We start from the raw sequence: 18,423 nt of genomic DNA on the forward strand, positions 1-18,423 counted from the left end.
TCAACTTTTACCATCTTAACCATTAAACTGTACAGGTCGGTGTATGTATTCATATTGTTAAACAGATCTTCAGATATGCTAACTCAATATATGAAATACAGATTAAAACTAAATTTTTACCCAGTAAATTGACCATAATAAAATATTTGGTAATCTAAAACACTGGTGAAAGAAACAATTACTCTCATTCCTAACCGGCAAGAGTGCAACTTAATTTACCATCTTTGGATAACAATTTGGTCATCTCCCAGTTTTAAAAGCAGACTTTCTGACACAGGATTTATACTCCTAGATGATTTTTTTTGTAAGGACATGTCCACATATGAACAAATAAAGCATGTGGTTCAGTATTGTTTATGAATTGAAATGTCCATAAATAATATTGTATCTATTCAGTAGATGACATGTAATGGAATACTAAATAGCCCCTATAAAGAATAAGGTCAATTTTTGTGGAATGATCTGGAATAAACTCCAAGATATAATAGAAGTTATAAGATCTTCAGTATGCAGCCAATTGTACTTGAAAATATATACTGGCAGGAGGCATGCACTCAGGTATACAGAGAATTCTCTGGAAGCATCCACAGGAGAGTAGTTTGAAAGTTACTTCTTGGGACTGGAACTGGAAAAGGTCGAGAGCACACAAAACAAAAACATGTTTTACTGTAACCTTTTGTACTATTTGAGATACGCCACATCCATGTCTTATGAAACCAACATTGGCAAAACACAGTAACTTTCTTGCCTTTGAATGTGTAGGAGTTTTATTATATGGCATTTTTCCTTCAGAGTAAGGCGTTCTTCCCAGCAGCTACACTGCCTAGACTTTGCTGAAGAAAGGAGGTAGGGAAATGTCACCTGGTATTGGATACCAGTCTATATAATGGTTTCTGAACTTTCAACATAAGAGAGACCATCACTAATCCAATATTCTTTGGCTTAACTCTTTGAGAGGTAGATGTAAGCACTTAACCACCCCACATCTCCATTTTGTGTTCATCTGCAAACAGGGAATGATAATGGCTGCCTACTTCAGAGATTTGTCTGATGAAAGCGTGTTCATGAAAATGTTTCAGTCACCTGTTAGCATTTATTTTTTTCATTTGGGTATCTGAAAAAGGTTTCAAAAAACACTAGCTTTCATGTACAATAGGTCATCTGACAGGTCACAGAAATGCTTCCCATGCTTATGCTAATTAACCAAGGCAAGTCCAGCTCATTGTTCGCTCATCCTATGGGAAACAGGAGTTTCAGCAGTCCTAACTTTCAGACGTGGCAAGCATCTGAGGGTAAGCCTGCCATCACCCCCGCATCCAGTAAGCAGTTTCATATAACCTCTCAGAAAATAGGATAGATTACTCATTATATTCCTTGTACTCACTATTCATCTATTCAGTTTCTTGGTGATATTCATCAAAAGTTTTCACACTGTTTCAGATTGGAAATTTGACATTTCATGAATAGCAAGTGCCCTACAGAAAGGACCTGTTAATACTGAAGTGAATTGAGATGCAACGGGTGACTTGTTTTTCTCCTGGTCTTTCTCCATTCAGAGAGGTCCTTCTAAAACTTACCCTCTCTTCCTTTTCCTTTAACTTATGCCAACTGTGCTTCCAGGGGCCGTGGTCCCTCTAAGGTTTCTGCGTGCTCAACACAGCCCATACCTGCCTTTGTACCAACCAGTCCACAGGCAAGTCACCCTAGATGAATTCTCTGCATGATTGAGTCCTTTTCTGGCATCCTACCTTCCCCTCCTCCACCATGTGACGTTTTAAAGTCTGCTGTAATCAACTGTCCTTCCTGCCTCTCTCTTTTCATCACAAATATTAAGGTGAGGGTTTTCCCCAAAATTTTCCATCTGTAAGAGGGAGTCATGTTATCCATGTCCTTAAAAATTCTCAAAAAATAAAGAGCACACACTATAAAACTTTACTGAGAATAAAGTACCTTCTGGATTAAATATATTAGCCTGAAATGTCCATAAGCAATATCAGTTAAATGTTTATAGGGGTCACAGGACAGATTCGCTTTTGGATAAAGAGGAAGGTGTAGAAATTATTCCGGAGGGGGGGGTGAGCTCACAATTGTGAGTACTAGATGCCATTATAAACAAGCTTTTAAGGACCATTTGAAAAACCAACATGTTATGTTGTAGCTATCAAGCACAAAAGAAATAAAAAAAAAGTGTACTAATGTCTTTTGAAAGTATTTATGAGGACAATAAATGCCAATTAAAACATTATACAGATTTGAAAGGGACTATGTCTTAGATGGAAGTGAAGACAGCATACTCTGGAAAGCTGTGAGATGGTCCCAAAGTGGCTTTATTTATGAGGATTCCAATGCTAAATATTTTGTGTTTAAAATTTATGAAAATGTGGGGCGCCTGGGTGGCTCAGTTGGTTGAGCGTCCGGCTTTGGCTAGGGTCATGATCTCACGGTTCATGGGTTTGAGCCCCACATTGGGCTCTGTGCTGACAGCTCAGAGCCTGGAGCCTGTTTCGCATTCTGTGTCTCCCTCTCTGACCCTCCCCTGCTCGTACTGTTTCTCTGTCTCCCAAAGAAAAAAAAAAAAAAAACAATTTATGAAAATGAGAAAAAATACTGTTTGATAACTTTTATAAAATATGCTATTTAGAAAAAAATTTTAATGCTTTATTTTTGATACAGAGAGAGACAGAGCATGAGAAGGGGAGGGGCAGAGAGAGAGACAGAGAATCAGAAGTAGGCTCCAGGCTCTGAGCTGTCAGCATGGAGCCTGACATGGGGCTCGAATCCACAAATGTGAGATCATGACCTGAGCTGAAGTTGGACACTCAACTAACTGAGCCACCCAGGCACCCCTAAAATATGCTATTTTAATATGCCTGCATCACTAAATTAAAATATATTTTGATACTTATTTGCACCCTTAAAAGTATACTTATTATAATTGAACAAACTCATTTTGTGTGCCAGTGATACAAAGGCAAAATGGGAGACGCCTTATTTGGAGTGTTCTCATTTATGCTTGTATGGTAGTCATGTGAGTTCCCTCAGCTCATGTACTCACATATTTAAGAGAACTAAGGCCCAAGGAGATGATGTTGCCATCAAGACTCAGATTAGTTAATGGCAGAGGTTGGATTAGAATCCTGGTCTCTGTGTAGGCCACAGGCTTTCCATCAGAAAGGGAAACCCCAACCACATCACAGGGACAGGAGCAAGCACGGTGGGAGTGGAAAGTTGTAAGGACAGTAAATTGAGAGGTTCTACAGGATAATGCAAAGAGATCAGAAAAGTCAGAAGACTTTTTGTGGGTTTTTTTTGGTACTGAAAAATACATAAAGTATTGTAGAGGGTATCCACCATAAAACTGTGCCCTCAGTGAGAGGAAAGATGCATGACGTGTTGGGTCCAGGCGAGTGTCCCCCTCTCCTCCCCACAGTTGTAAATCCATCTAGGTCACATGACTGAAAGAGGAGCAATTAGAATCCTCTGGAGACTCTTTCTCCTCGTGTTACAGAGTGAAAATAGACTGGTGTTGCCACTGCCTGTGTTTTGCAGCCACACAGAGGAAGCCCATCCTCAAAGGAGGTGGGAACAAGGTCAATACTCAAGGGGAAGCAGTGTCAAGAAATCTAATGAGCAAAAGCACCCTGCTTTGAGCCCCTTGTTTGGGCTGTTGCTGAAAGAGTGCCTGTAGACTTCCCAGTCATAAGTGTATTGAGGAAATTACAACCAAGAAAGAAGCTAGACATCGATCACAGTCATTACTCAGGAATGAGCACACAGTTACACGTGGGGATGTACTGTTTAATACAAGTTTTACTAATATATTTCACAGAAGATTTAACTTCTCTAATATCAGTTCTACTGTTAACCAGTTGTGGCAGAGTGAGCTATCTCTGAAAATCTCTGGTCCACAGTTTTTGGATCCATCAAGCAAAAACTTTGGAATGTAATCCCAGATCCAGCAAAGCTGCACAAGTAAATTGAGACCGGAGTGTGGGAGATTATTTTAAATGCCTGGTGCGGAAGTTTGGCAACCAGAGAGCTCTTCCCAACTCTATTACTCTGTATTTTCTCATTTCCCCCATCTTACACCACCATTGGAAATTTTAAGATAGTCCCTCCAAACACAACTTTATTTTCTTCTTTAGTGTCCTGTCATTTCTTAAAAACACATTTTTATTTTTCTCCTTATGTGAAGTGAGCCTTCTTATATATAAGCCATTGTTGTGACCTTGGCTTCTGAAGAGTAGAAGTTGTGGAAGCTCTTTATTCCTACTGCTTTCATGGTCTTAGGTCCATGCTCTTATTTAAGATCCTCTCCTAAATCCAAGTATAATGGATAGTTCCTTACCTGCTGATACCACCTCAGCTTGCCTCTCATCTAATAATAGCCTCTATCTGGATGGATTTCCTTTCAGGCAGTTCTAAATTTGATTCCTCTTCCATTCAGTCACAGAACAATTCCTGAGTCAAGGCAGAAATAGGTTATGGGACTTCATCACTCCTGGGAATCTTAGAAACCTGAGAAGGAATTCTCCCTAAAGAGGACTCTTCAGTATAAAAGATCTCCCTGTGGGAAGAAGAGTAACCCATTTATCTGGCATGTGGCATTTGCTCCTGCTTCCAGTAAGTTCCTTCAGGGGTATGATTTCTAATAGCCTTTCCTGGAATGGGTGGATGCTGTAGTGCTCAATATATAACCCGAGGGAAGCAATTCCGTCACAAAACTGGAGTCTACAGAGAAGGCCCTATATCCTTCTGCCAAAGCCTCTTCCCTATCTGTGCAGTGTGTTCTAGAAGCTTTTGGGGGAAATTTGCACTCTGAAGAAGTAGCCCTGTCCCATCCACCCATACCATACAGTAGGTTTTGGCAGAAAACCACAGCATCCCTTAAAAATCCCCTATAAAGTGGGGAAGGGAACAGAGAAAGGGCTCACTAAGTTTTCATCAGCTTGCAGGATACCTTCATGTGACTGAATTCTTTACAGAGTTTGTAGGGCTTACCATAAGCAAAATTCACAATTCAACAAATAATTTCTCAAGAGGGAAGGCAGATATTATGCTCTTTCTACAGATGAGAAAACAGACTCAGAGTAATAATATTCATTTTACACCCTCCCTCCTAAATGCAGTATTCTCTCTACTCCCCTATATTGTGAACTGTGGGAAGGGGGAATCCAGAGCCTGGAGTGGGGCTGATCCAAAATTTGTAGCATCTAAAGTGAAGCAGGAAAAAGGCACAAAAGGGGTCAACTAAAGCTCCAAAGGTACACTCTTTGGGGAGCTCCTTGCTCTTGTTCTCTTAACTATAACCACCAAGAGACCACTCTCTACTCTCCCCGCTCCTTCTCCTGTCCTGATTCCTTGTTTTCCTACTTTGAACTGTCATGGGTTGAACTGTGTTCCTGCACAAAGATGCATTTAAGTCCTAACCCCACTCCTTCAGAATGTGACCTCATTTGGAAATAAGGTATTTACAGAGGCAATGAACTTAACATGAGGTCATGAGAGTGGGTCCTAATGTAGTGTTCTTATAAAAGAAGGGAAATTTGGACACAGACACGTACAGAGGGAAGACGACGTGAAGACACATAGGGAGAATGCCATGTAAAAGTGAATGCCATGTAGAAGCCAAGAAATGCTCGAAGCTAGGAGAGAAGCATGGAACAGTTCATTCCCTCGTGCCTCAGAGGAGGTATGATCCTGATGACACCTGGATTTCAGACATCTGACCTCCAGAACTCTGAGAAGCAAGTTCTGATGTTTATGTCACCCAGTCTGCCATACACTGATATGCCAACCCTGGTGCCTTTTCCTGTCCTATGCTCCCTCCTCTTGAGCCCCTATCCAGACCTTGGGTATCTGGGGTCAAATGTCAGACTTGCTCTGGTTTACAAGGACTCTACAGAGATTTCAGTCTTCTGTACTTTGTTGTCACTAAAGCTTTTTCTACTTCCTCACTTTGATTTCTAAAGTTTCCCCCTGGATTCAGAACTGATATTTTGTATTTCAAGTATACTTGCTGCCAACAGAGCCAGACCTAGCCCCATTCTGGCTGATCCACCATTCTTAGCACAATGTGAACTTAATTAGGATCAGTTTTCCAGTTTATTGACTCCTGCCACAGAGACACTGGTTTGCAAGCTCAAGCATTGATCAGAATCACCTGGAAGACTAATTAAAACATAGATAATTAGGCTGTAACTCCAGAGTCTCTGAGTCAGTAGGTCTAGGACAGGGCCTAAGTAACTTCATTTTCAACAAGTTCTCAAGTGCTGCTGGGTTGGAAGACCACAACACTGAGATACTGAGGCTGGTGTGAGGGGTGGGGCTGGGTAGCAATGTCTTAGCAAGGTTGGAAGGCAAGCAAAATCAGATTTCAGAACCTCAAGCTGTCCCAGAAATCCAGTGCAGATTCTTAAATTAACTAATGTTTGTTGTCTACATAGAAGGTACTGAGGCAAATTCTCCAAATAAGTGGATTTAGACCCACAAAGAAAAATATTTTTGTATCTTAGCATCTCGTAAGTTGGCCTCAGATGAACGTGGACTAATCCTCTCCTCCTCCTACCCAACTTTTAAGGTTCAGGAGTCCTGAGGCATTACTTTGTAGCTCCCAGTGCCTGCCCCTTTGCCCACCCATCAGACATTAAGATTAGAGATCCTGAGAAGTACCACTTAAATGCAAATACATTGAGGAAGTTCTAAGTCAATAAGAGGTAGTACACATGGGATTAAGAATGCAAGGCAAATCAGATGGCCTGTATTTCAAATAGTTCTATTCTCCAACACGCAAACAGTATGACCAAGAACAAGTCAACTTTTCCATGCCTGAGTTTCAGTTTTTGAATGAGGATATCAATACCACCTCCTTTCAGAATGCTTATGAGTGTATAATAAACTAGTCCTGTTTCTGACATGTAGCAAACTTTCAATAAAATTTGAGTATTGCCAGTTCCATCCCAATATTGTCCATGAACATCATAACATGAAATCCTTTATCAGATGAACAGTGTGCCAATGAGTAAAGCGTGAGTTACAAAAATATGGGACACTGTGTGAGGGGATCATGAGGTCAGAGTACTATGTAAAGATAGCAGCACATACAAGGGGCCCAGAGAGGACACCAGAGATAATATAGGCTAGACATTTATGTCATAATGTTGCATAGGGCTTGAAGAGATGGCTCCCATGTTATGAATTAGACTAACTAATGCTGGTATTTATGTCTTTCCTTTCTGGAACTGAAAATCAATCTGTATTAACTAAATCCAGGTGAGAGTTATCAGCTTTCCCTCCAAACATTTATTATGAGTTAGGTGTAAATGAGTATGAAGCAGATGAATTAAACTGCCACTTAAGTATATAGGGGGTTGAGTAGCAAATGGAAAATAAGCAAAATACATTCACTGAATCTTAGAACACCTGACTGACTGTGTGTTTGCCAGGTGCAACATAACCAAGGGTAGCTCTCCAGACAGAGCCTTCTCACCGAATCCCCAGAGTCCCCATCTTCCACTTATCTCCCTCTGTCGTCACCAAGAGCCATACAGACAAGCAGCAAAGTTTCATTTCTACCATGAGAAAGTATTCCAATTAATTATACTTTTTTAGAGGAAACTTCTCTAAAAATTCTCTGACCTTCAAGGCGCGCTTGTATTTCTTGCCCTTAACAAGCATAACAGGGGGAGACTGAGGTTAAGGACTATCTGGGTATGAAATCAATCACTGCATTCATTCATGTAGCTGGTTGGTACAATGTGGAATGAATAGATAAACAAATGAACATGCAAATACTGTGTCCTAACTCAGAGACCAAGGTAAGTGACGCACCCTCAGAGAGATTACACTTTAAAAAAATGAAACATACAGACAAAAACCAATGGGAAAAGAACTAGTGTCTCATCTGTGGCCAGAGGTTTATAGGTGTGCAGCAAATCAGATCCCAGAAAGGAGCAAACTCAAGTAGAAACTATGAAAGCGATCTGATGTCATTCATCAATGGTTTCCCCTGGTGAGTCACTCTGGTAGTTGGAATACATTAATTTCTCAGCAGCAGCAGCACCTCTTAAGTGGAGTCCCCACTTACCATGACCCAGATCATACAAAACAGAGATAGAGGCCTCTGGACTACATCTTTGAAGTTATCAAGTCCAAACATCCATTAACCCTGCAAAATCATGGGGCATCTGGGTGGCTCAGTTAAGTGCTCAACTTTTGCTCAGGTCATGATCTCACAGTTTGTGAGTTTGAGCCCTACATCAGGCTCTGAGCTGACAGCTCAGACTCTGGAGTCTGCTTCAGATTCTGTGTCTCCCTCTCTCTCTGCCCCTCCTCCACTCATGCTCTCCCTTGGTCTCTCTCAAAAATAAACATTTTTTAAAAACCCTGCAAAACCACTCCTCAGTGAGATGGGCATAAAGGTCTTCAAAGGAGCAGCAGAGGCGCACCTGAGTGACTCGGTTAAGCAACCAAGTTTTGATTTCGGTTCAGGTCATGACTCATCACTCACAGGTTCGAGCCCTTCATCAGAGCCTGCTTCAGATCCTCTGTATCCCTCTCTCTGCCCCTCCCTCACCTGCTCTAATAAAATGTTTAATTTTTTTTTTAAGGCAGAAAACCAGACACAAATCTAAGAAGGAGCACTTCCTTTAACTGTGGGGACCTCAGAGCAGCAGAATAGCCTGCAGCAATGAACTTGTCCACTCATGTGAAGCAAGAGGACTAGGAAGGACATGGGCTCTGGAGTCAGATGAGAGTTGAAATCCTTATTCTGTTATTATCATAGCTGGGTGACTGCACAATTCACTATTTCTCTGAACCTAATTTCTACACCTTTAAAGTTGGTTTCACAAGGTCTATCCTCACAGGGCTGCTATAAGTTTTAAGTGAATTTTATACACACATTCTTTAGTGGGGAAAAAAATTAGCATCTTAACCATTTTTAAGGGCCCAGTTCAGTAGTGTTAAGCATAGTCACATCGTTGTGAAACATCTCCAGAACTTGATCTTGCAAAACTGAAACCAGACCCATTAAACAACTCCTCCAGCCCCTGGGAGCAAACATTTTATTTTGTTTCTATGCATTTGCCTACTTTAGTTATCTTATATATGTGAATCATATGGTCCCAAATATTTTGGGACAGACTTACTTCATTTGCCGTTATTGCATAATGTCCCCAAGATTGTCCATGTTGTGGCATGAGGCTGGATTTTCTTCCTCCTTAAGGGTTAAATAACACTCGGCTAACACACATTTAGTTATCCCTTCATCCGCTGAGGAACATTTGAGTGGTTTCCACCTGTGGCTACTGTGAATTGTGCTAATAGTATAGTCTATTCTGTGAAACATTGGCTCTCTGGGTTTTGATGTTTCGGTTTTTTGTTTGTTTCTAGCAACAATCAGCATGCCTGGTCATTTATATTTTAGGGATTTTGTTGTTCTATTTTATAGTTCCTTACCTGCTTTCCTCATGACAATGCATTTTTGGCCAATAGGCCAGGGTAAAGATGTATTGAGTGGCACAAATAAAGTATAGAGCTACATTTGTCTAGCTGAGTATTGAAACCATAAAGATTACATCAGGATCCAGTGGTTCAGTTGAACTCAGCCATTCATGGTCTTCTATCACAATGTTGGATTCTCCTGACCTAAATTAGCAGATTAAGAATTAAGGTCAGGGTGCCTGGGTGACTCAGTTGGTTGAGCGACCAACTTCAGCTCAGGTCATGATCTCACAGTTTGTGAGTTCGAGCCCTGCATCAGGCTCTGTGCTCACAGCTCAGAGCCTGAAGCCTGCTTCGGAATCTCTGTCTCCTTCTCTCTGCCCCTCCCCCACTTGTGCTCTGTCTCTCTCTGCCTCTCAATAGGATAAATGTCAATAAATGTAATAAATAAACAGAATTTTTAAAAAAAGAATTAAGGAGGTCATCTCCAATTTTCATTAAGATACTCTTGGGTTTCTTTTTCCACCAAGTCCAAACTAGTTTGCATAGGTCTTAGAACTGAACAGATTCGGTCTCTGAATTCTTATCTCCTTTCCCATTCTGTTAGCTGGATGAAACAATGCAAAACTGAATCAAAAATTACCTTTCCTTACTTGTCATATGTCAAAGCATCCCAGATGAAATTCTGCTTCCACATGAAAAGTATTCATCTAGAGGATATTACTTTTGACAACAGTTAAACCCTATTGTTTTAATAATAAACTCTAAGATGATCTGCTTAGCACTTCTTTTATTGCTCTTTTTAATGTGCTTGTCCTCAATACACTTTTTAAAATGTCTATAGTTACATTAGTTTTTTAGCTATTTTTCTCTTACCAGAATCCTTATCCACTGATATGTTAAGATGAAGCCTTCTCAGAGAAAACAGTAACTCTGCAGTTTTAGCTAAAAAATAGGCATAACCTCGTCAAGCTTAAATATTATTCAATAGTATTTTAAAACCAATTTTAAAACATGTGTGTATTACAGAGTAAAATGTACAAGCAACATGAGTCATAATATTTGAGATAAAACTGAAGCTTTTAAAGAAATGTTTTTTCCTGGGAGGCTGCTTTGGGTTACTCCCCCAACCTCTAGAATCCCAAAAGTATAACTTCATTTATACTTTTTATACTTTATTAGGGGTATTCATGAAAAATCTTGTGAAGCATATAGGCCTGAGGATATATGCACAGAGTCAGGGCTGAAGGGGTGGGGAATGAACATGCCAATAAGGGAGGTGTTTTTTTGTTGTTGTTTTTCAGAGAGAGAGAGAGAGAGAGTCTGTACGGGTATGTGCACAAATAGGCAAAGGGAGGGGGGAGGAAGGAAGGAGGGAGGGAGAGCAAGAAAGAGAAGGTGGGGAGCGAGAGCGAGACCATATCTGAAGCAGGCTCCATGCCCAGGGAAGAGTTGGCTGTGGAGCTCAACCTTACAACCCTGGGATCATGACCTGAGAGCGGAAGCCAAGAGTTGCATGCCAATCCAAGTGAGCCACCCAGGCATCCCAAGAGAAGTTAGAAATAAAAGGATATCCCTCTTCTATCACAGGATGGAATATGGTTTCACCTCTCAATTTCTCGCCTCTGACGGTTTCATCTTATACCATAGTGCATCCTGCCTGCTTTTATGAAGAAACATCTTATCTCCCTCTCTTCTTTCTACTTTAGTGGCTTTCAAACTTATGTGTCCATTAGACTCACTGAGGAAATTTTCTGAACATCCAGACTCCCAGTCCCCACTTCGAAGAATCTGAAAAAGGGTTCAGCAATCTGCATGCCCCTCCAGATGATTCTGATGGTCCCCTGACCAGAGAGAACCATTCCTGTCATGCATCACAGGTGCAAATGTGAGGATCCAAAAAAAACCTTCTCAGCCGTATTCTCTAACCCATTTTAATTAACCAAGCAAATGCTAATTCATTAATGCTACAAAATTCACTGGATGGTTCATGTACTGGGATCTTAGCCTCCAAAATCCGAACCACATATTCCCTAAACTCAAGTAGGTCACATATTAGTTGAAAAGACAGAACAGTTCAATTATACACTAATTTGATAAGTAATATTCCAGAAATAGAAAGTGAGAGTCAGCTAACTGCTTGGGGGCAGTCAGTAAAAGCTACATTAGGTCAGTGACATTTAGGCCAGGAATTGAAGTGCACATTTTTAGCAAAACATGGGGCAAAGAACATGTGCAAAGTGCCTACTGACCCTCCTTTCCTGTCTACAGAATGGACAGAATTCAGTGCGGCAGGGGACTGGCTGATGAGATGTGGGAAGAAAAGCCTATCCCTTCAAACCATAACAGGTGAGTTGGATCAAGGACTAAAGGGAAGGACATAGGTGGGGCAAGGAGTAGAAAGGACCAAGGATAAGACATCGGGTGAGGGGTAAATCCAGGCTAACTGCAGCCCAGGGCCTACTCCATGTCTCTCTAGAGCCAGAGTTGTTTAAATGCCCAGAAAATTGCACCCAGATGTTTTTACATGAGGACCTCACTTCCCAGGAAGTCAATTAGACACATTTGTTGCTTATACATAGAGTTCTGGTTTCTGCCAGATTATTATGCGCTGCAGGGGGATGTGTTGTTCAACCCTGTCGTGTCTCCCCAGTGTAATTGTCATGTATGTGTCTGGAGCTAATTGATGCTTGCTTGCTTTTTAATAATTAGTCAGGTGGTGGTAATAAAAATTGAACAAAAAACGTGGGCTGAGTTTCATTTAATGACTGTTTGGGTAATGAAGATTAATAGCAGAAGAGTCTAGCACAACACGCTTTGACCTTGTATGCTGAAGTGCAGGGCTGAGGCAGATCCTCTTGCTAGTCCCTCAGCCACTCTCCCACTGAGCACCAGGGGTGGGGGGAGAGAGGGAATTACTGGGTATAGTCAGTGACTGTTTCAGTTCCCTGAAGACACTGAGCAGTGACTAGTAGACAAAGCCTATCTTTAGAACATTTCCTTCTCTTTGTCTTCACCCTTTCCCCACTCCCAGTCCTTTTCCCCCCAAGGTGCTTTCCTGGGGCCCTATTTTGCCAAGCTGCCCTCTGCAGAACTGCATAAGCCAAGTCCAGCCGGGAGGATCTTCTGGGTACCACCTTGACCTACCATGTCCAACAGGAAATGTTAATGGAGGATTCCAGCAAATGTACAACTGAGAGCTCCATAAAAGGCCCAGAAACCTCTGGAAATAAAGGTTTAGATCACTTCATTAGACAAACCCAGTTAAAGCTTTGGCAAGGGGTGGGGAGAACACAGAATGAGTAATATCAGAGGAAATTCATGAACAACAGCTAGACCCTTGCAAGTGATTAGTAAAGAATTATTTTAGCTTCTACATGTATTCTTCTTCTGTCTCATATTTACCACTCAAGCCTGGACCTCTCTAGTGAACCCCAGATTCCTGTATCTCACTGACCTTGACACCTGCTCCAAGAAGTCTCGTAGGAGTTGAAATTTAATATATCTAAAGACAGCTTCTTTATCCGTCTCAACTGTCTACATTTAAATAGGTGGCAATCACCAACTTTCCGTTTTGCTGTGGTCTAAAACTATGACATTTTTTATTCTTTCCTCGTACTTCATATTAAATCTATTAGCAAATACAGCTGGCATTCTACCTTCTACGTACATACAGTATCTGATGATTTCTTATCACCTTGTCCACTACCTCCCTAGCCTGTGCCATCTCTCCATGAGCCAATCTTTACCTTGGCAGCCCCTCAGATTTTCTGCATTCAGGCTAAGAGAGAACATTTATTGAGTGCTTACTATGTGTAAGCCACTGTTCTAAGAACTTCAAGAGTAGTAACTCATTTGATCCTAATAGCAATTTCATGAAGTCAGCACTAGGTCTCCAAAGCCCCTAAGTGAGGAATCGGAGGCATGAGGAGGTCATCACCTTGCCTAAGTTCCCAGACTTACTCTTACTTTTGTCCTTCTTAAGGCCTAATTGGCTGCCTCTTCCTCTAATGCTGAGCACAGCCATTGTCCTTCCAGTAAGTTACTATTAACAGACATAACTTCCTTTTACTTGTATCCAAAGAACTGTTATATGTTGGTTTCACCTATTAGAATGTCTTTCCCAGTATTTCTTTCCCATAAGGATAGCTACTTGATTAATTCCCAGTTCATAACTGGGAAGTGGGGTGTGTGCACGCATATGCGCATACTTCTAAGATCTCATAGGAAAAAAACCTGCATTTTTCAAATTAATTGCTTAATCCTGGAGATGTAATTAATGGAAAAATTCCTAGCACTGTGATAGGTTCATCATGGCAGTATTTGGGAGTGGGGTGGAGGGGAATCTGCTCAGAACTGATTCCCCTGAAGTCACATCACATAACTGAGTCCTTATCTTGGCAATAGCTTCTAAACTTCTCTGTTTAGCTTGACACCTCAAAAAAAGACTGATCAGTCTCCTCACTGCCCCAATACCCACATTTTTCTGAAAACCAATAGATACTGGTAAATTCCATACTCATTTTGAAAGCAAGTTTAGAATGTCAGGTTGATATTCAACAACTAATAAAAATATAAATGAAAAATAATCTCTTTATCCTCCCACACTTTACTATCTTTTCTGTTTCTCTTTCCAATTTCTCTCTCATTTCCAAGAGGCTAAAAGGAAATCTATATATCATACTCAAGAGATTTTTCAGCTTTCTATTCTTTAAACTGCTCCAAAGGTAACATTGGAGATATACATTAAGTGGAGATGTTGACTTGTTAAATGTGGCCAATAATTGCCTCTCATACAAAAAATATTAAAATGACCTTTGGAGCTAATTCCTTTAGAACTGTTTTTACATAGTTTAATGTAAGGACAAATTTTCCAATGAAACTGGCAATAAAATGAAACCCTCAGGAAATGATTTAATCTAAACCTCATTGAAATGGCTAGACTTATCAAGTATACTTTTCAAAAACTCACCCTTAGTTTGCCAACCACATACAAAGGGATGCAAGGTGCTTTGCAGTAAGAATTGCTGGACAGGCTCAAGGGTCTTCCAGATCTCATTAGGTCTGAAATCAGAAGGGTCTGTCTTAGCAGAGGACTTGCAAGGAATTTAAACAATCTTGGTTACTAACAATAAAAACATATCACATTGCCTACTCCTGTGTCTGTCTCCCCTTATCTCACACTCCATAGACTGGCAAAATGAGCATTCAGAAATTAAAGAGAGCAGAAGAAACAACAAAAGGAACATGCAAGTCAACTATACTAATAGGGTGGGATGGTGTGAATTATTCATATTGATGAATATTTGTTTCATCCATCCATCCGTCCCTTCATTCAGCAAAGATTTCTATTATACACACTGGGAAAACTGCAGTGAGCAAGAGTCCCAGATTTGATGCTATTGTAGAATAAAGGCACTGCACACATTTTTAAGGGTGTGAAAAGTATTATGTGTAGCAGAGAGTGCTATGGAATGATATAATGGCAAAAGTTGCCTGGAGGTCAGATCAGACTCATCTGAGGAAGGGACAACTAGTAACAAACATGAAGAATTAACGGGAATTAGCAAAGCAGAAGAGTATGGTGAAGAGTGTTGAAGGAAAGAGCATGTTTAAACATCTGGAAATAGAGGAATGAAAAGATACCCAGTAGGTAGCCACATGGCTAAATGGGAGCAGGTGGCACTGAGAGTGGCAAGGTGGGAAAAAGTTACTCAAGTTTTATATTTGATTTTAGGATAAACATAGGTTATTCAAGACATTCAAGCTAGAATAACAGGAGGAGGAGTATAATCAGACTTGCAATTTTCAAAAAATATTCTGGGTAGTATTATACACTCAGATTAAAATGATAACCACAAATTTTAGGAGTGCCAGTCATTTTCTCAAGAGATACCCGAGAGAGCAGAGCAAGTAGGTGGTTAGACTCATCTAGGATTTGGGGGTTGCTCTAAGTGGGTGTAATGAACATGTGACATGGGAGTTAGAGAGTACAAGAGAGTAGTTGAAACGATAGAATATTGCACATAAAATGGACAAGAGTATGGGAGATGCAGAAGTTAGGAGTCAATGAATGAGAAGTCTTGATATGGTAGAATAAGAAATGCAATAATGAGTCTGAATTAGGACTTTGGAACATGTTTGGCTGATGACAGGCTCCAGACTGTGGCTGTCCAAGGGTGAAATTGAATGGATGTAGAGATCCTTGGTGAGAAAAAAAGAGACCAAGGTGTTGGACGGGTCATTCACAGAGCATGAAAATCACCCTGGTTAAGGACTGGACTTTGGAAGAAAAGAGGAGTCACAATCAGGATTAAAAACTCAATGAGTCGTGACTAGGTGATATAAGTAGATAATCGTAAGGAGGAGAGATTAGAGGGTGCAGGAGCCAAACCTCAGGAGCCTCAGAGAAGTGAAGCAGCAGAATCATGTTCTGGAAGCCTTAAGGAATGAAAATTATGCCATGCAATCTCAGAACCTGAGATAATGCCACAGTGGCAAGATTGGAGGGTCAAAGACCCGTTTCCCATTTTCTGAATCATTAGAGAGATCTACCCAAAATAAGATGAACTTTGATTCTTTTTAGGTCAGAAACATTTCCTATTTGGGGTTTTTCTCCGTCAGTTTTCCTTCATGATGGTCTTAACCAATTTCTTGGAAAACATGTTAAATTATTTGAATTTTAAATAAGTCACTCATTTTTAGTACATGGAACAATGCCATGCATTGTTCAGTTTTTCTAGCCAACTGAGACAAGAGGTGCCAGCTGGATGATCTTAAGGCTGAGGAATATAATGTGTAGACACAGAGAGGAGATTGGTAGAAAGTGAAAAAAAAATTCAAGTGTTTTCATTGAAGACTATTATTTGGGATTCCTAGCTGAAGTGAGGCAAATGTGTATTTCCTATAAGGAAACCTGAGTTAACTAGCCCCACATTTCCAACATTTCTAGGAATTCTGACATGCCTCTTAATCTCCTCATACTGGACAGCACAGAGGTGCAGAATGGATTGGCCTTGGTAGGATGCCTTAAGATAGTGACATGAAGCAAAACTGAGGAAGCTAGACCTCAGTGTCCCTACTGAGGCAGCCCTAGAGCTCTGAAATGGAGCAAGGTTCCTCTGCCTTTGGTCCAATGAAGGACCAACAGGTGCATGGCTCAAAAGGGATCTTGATACCCTGCACATCATCCCTGAGGAGTTATCTCTTCTGGGCAGCTTGCTTCAATACTGAGTGTGGTACAGTTTAGACTTTTTCCTCAGGTACTATTTGCTAGGCTTCTGCTTCTGAAGATAATTCTGTCTTTATTCTTAGTTGATGTAGTTATTTACGGGTTATTAACTTCTTTGTGGTTGTCTAGCATCCATATCCCTTCCAATCAGCACTCCATCTTTCTATGGGGCTTTGTAGAAGGGTAATTTCTAACACCTACCTCCCCCACCAGGCCCCTCCAAGGGAAACTCATAGGATCTATGATCAGTCAATTGGATGCTTGTTCCTGAAACCCAGAATCTTGAGCAACTCTAACCAACGCATAAGGACATTTAGAGGTCAAATCTATCAGAAGTGAGAGAAAAGCAGTAGCTCTTGGACCAAAAGTGGCTTTGCAAGTGTGATCCCAGCGGGGTACCTGGTTGCTCCACCTCCAGGACTCCCTTGATTTCCTGTCCTTTTGCCAGTCTTGGATCTTGAGTCGCTTATCACATTGGGGACTCCCTCCTAGAAACGTGCCGGCAAGCAAGCATCCGTTTTGTTAAGATGGTTTGCTTGCAGTCAGAAACCTGTTATATTTTCTATGAAGCCTTTTTAGCTCATCAGTCAAAATGCTCAATAAACAAAATTTGATATTCTCCCCTATTCCAATAAAAAGTGGAGTTGGGATGGGGATGAGGACAAAAGAGGAGGAGTATGGATCACTTAGGACTTGGACTGGGTCTTTGCATTATTTCTGAGAATAGTATGATCTACACCCAGCACAAATGAGAGTGAATAGATTTGCTGAGAAATGGTAGACAGGAGAAGCAGGCTGTCTCCTCGCAATCTTCTGTGTTGCAGACATCATTATTTGTGAGAAAATACTCACAAATTTGAGAGTTCTCATCACTCCAGATACATCAATTCAAATTAAATCACAAAATTACATTCCAATGTAAAATATACTCTACAATGTTAACTACTTGGATTCTCTCAGATAATCCAATAGTATAATACATAATCCAATATTTTACATATATATAGTCATATATAATCAATAGTCCTCAGAATTCAGAGAGACTAACAGTGATGCAGAATAACAAAGTGCAATGGAAGAAAAAGATACTCAAAAATCTTGAAAGGTATACACAAAAGGAACAGATATAAAACTCAAATTCTTTGGGATTCTAAGACCATCCCAAGCACCACGGAGAGATTCCAATTCATTTCTGTCTTATTTCACATCAATATAGAAGACTGTACTTACTCATAAAAATTCTAATGCTAATCTCTTTTTAAGAAAAGTACTCTAAAAGCTTGAAAAAATGTAAACCCAACACAAAATGACAGGTGTGATATCAGCCAGCAAAAGATCCAGAGATCAGAAAAAAAAAAGTCAATTGAAATGATCTAGAGGAGACACACTTCCTATAAGAGGTAATAAGAGAGCCATTTGCCAAATTAAATATGGTGATTATTTGTTTTCAATTAGGCCACCATAACTAACCACAGAGATTAAAACTGAAATAGCCCATCCATGAAGGTAATGACATTGGTTAGTTTCAAAGATACTATGTGAAAGCTAGATAGCTATTTACTAAGTACAGGAAAAATGAAATAAACAGGTAAGTGACTGCCAACAGTAAACGATTTTTGTAAATTAAATAGCAACAGGGATTGCTCAGTTATCATTTCAAAGACTCATTACTAAAGGACAAAATTTGAATCACTTAGTAATAATCAATATGTACTTGTAACTTTAATTTCAAAAAGAAAATTCTTACC

The 18,423-nt window shown here is 40.3% G+C and overlaps 1 long non-coding RNA gene across 4 annotated transcripts; it reads left to right on the forward strand.

The window, feature by feature from the left end:
• The first annotated feature begins 1,279 nt into the window (after positions 1–1,279).
• LOC115289114 lies at positions 1,280–12,778 on the forward strand. Of its 4 annotated transcripts, none has more exons than XR_003907387.1 (3): positions 1,280–1,319; positions 11,716–11,793; positions 12,479–12,778. It is a non-coding gene; the product is annotated as an uncharacterized LOC115289114 (long non-coding RNA). The 4 variants fall into 4 exon arrangements; XR_003907388.1 differs by having other exon boundaries at positions 1,280–1,292; XR_003907386.1 differs by lacking the exon at positions 1,280–1,319 and adding an exon at positions 4,453–4,623.
• The last annotated feature ends 5,645 nt before the right edge of the window (positions 12,779–18,423 follow it).

This window comes from Suricata suricatta, chromosome 4 (genome assembly GCF_006229205.1).
Source record: "Suricata suricatta isolate VVHF042 chromosome 4, meerkat_22Aug2017_6uvM2_HiC, whole genome shotgun sequence".
NCBI lineage: Eukaryota > Metazoa > Chordata > Mammalia > Carnivora > Herpestidae > Suricata > Suricata suricatta.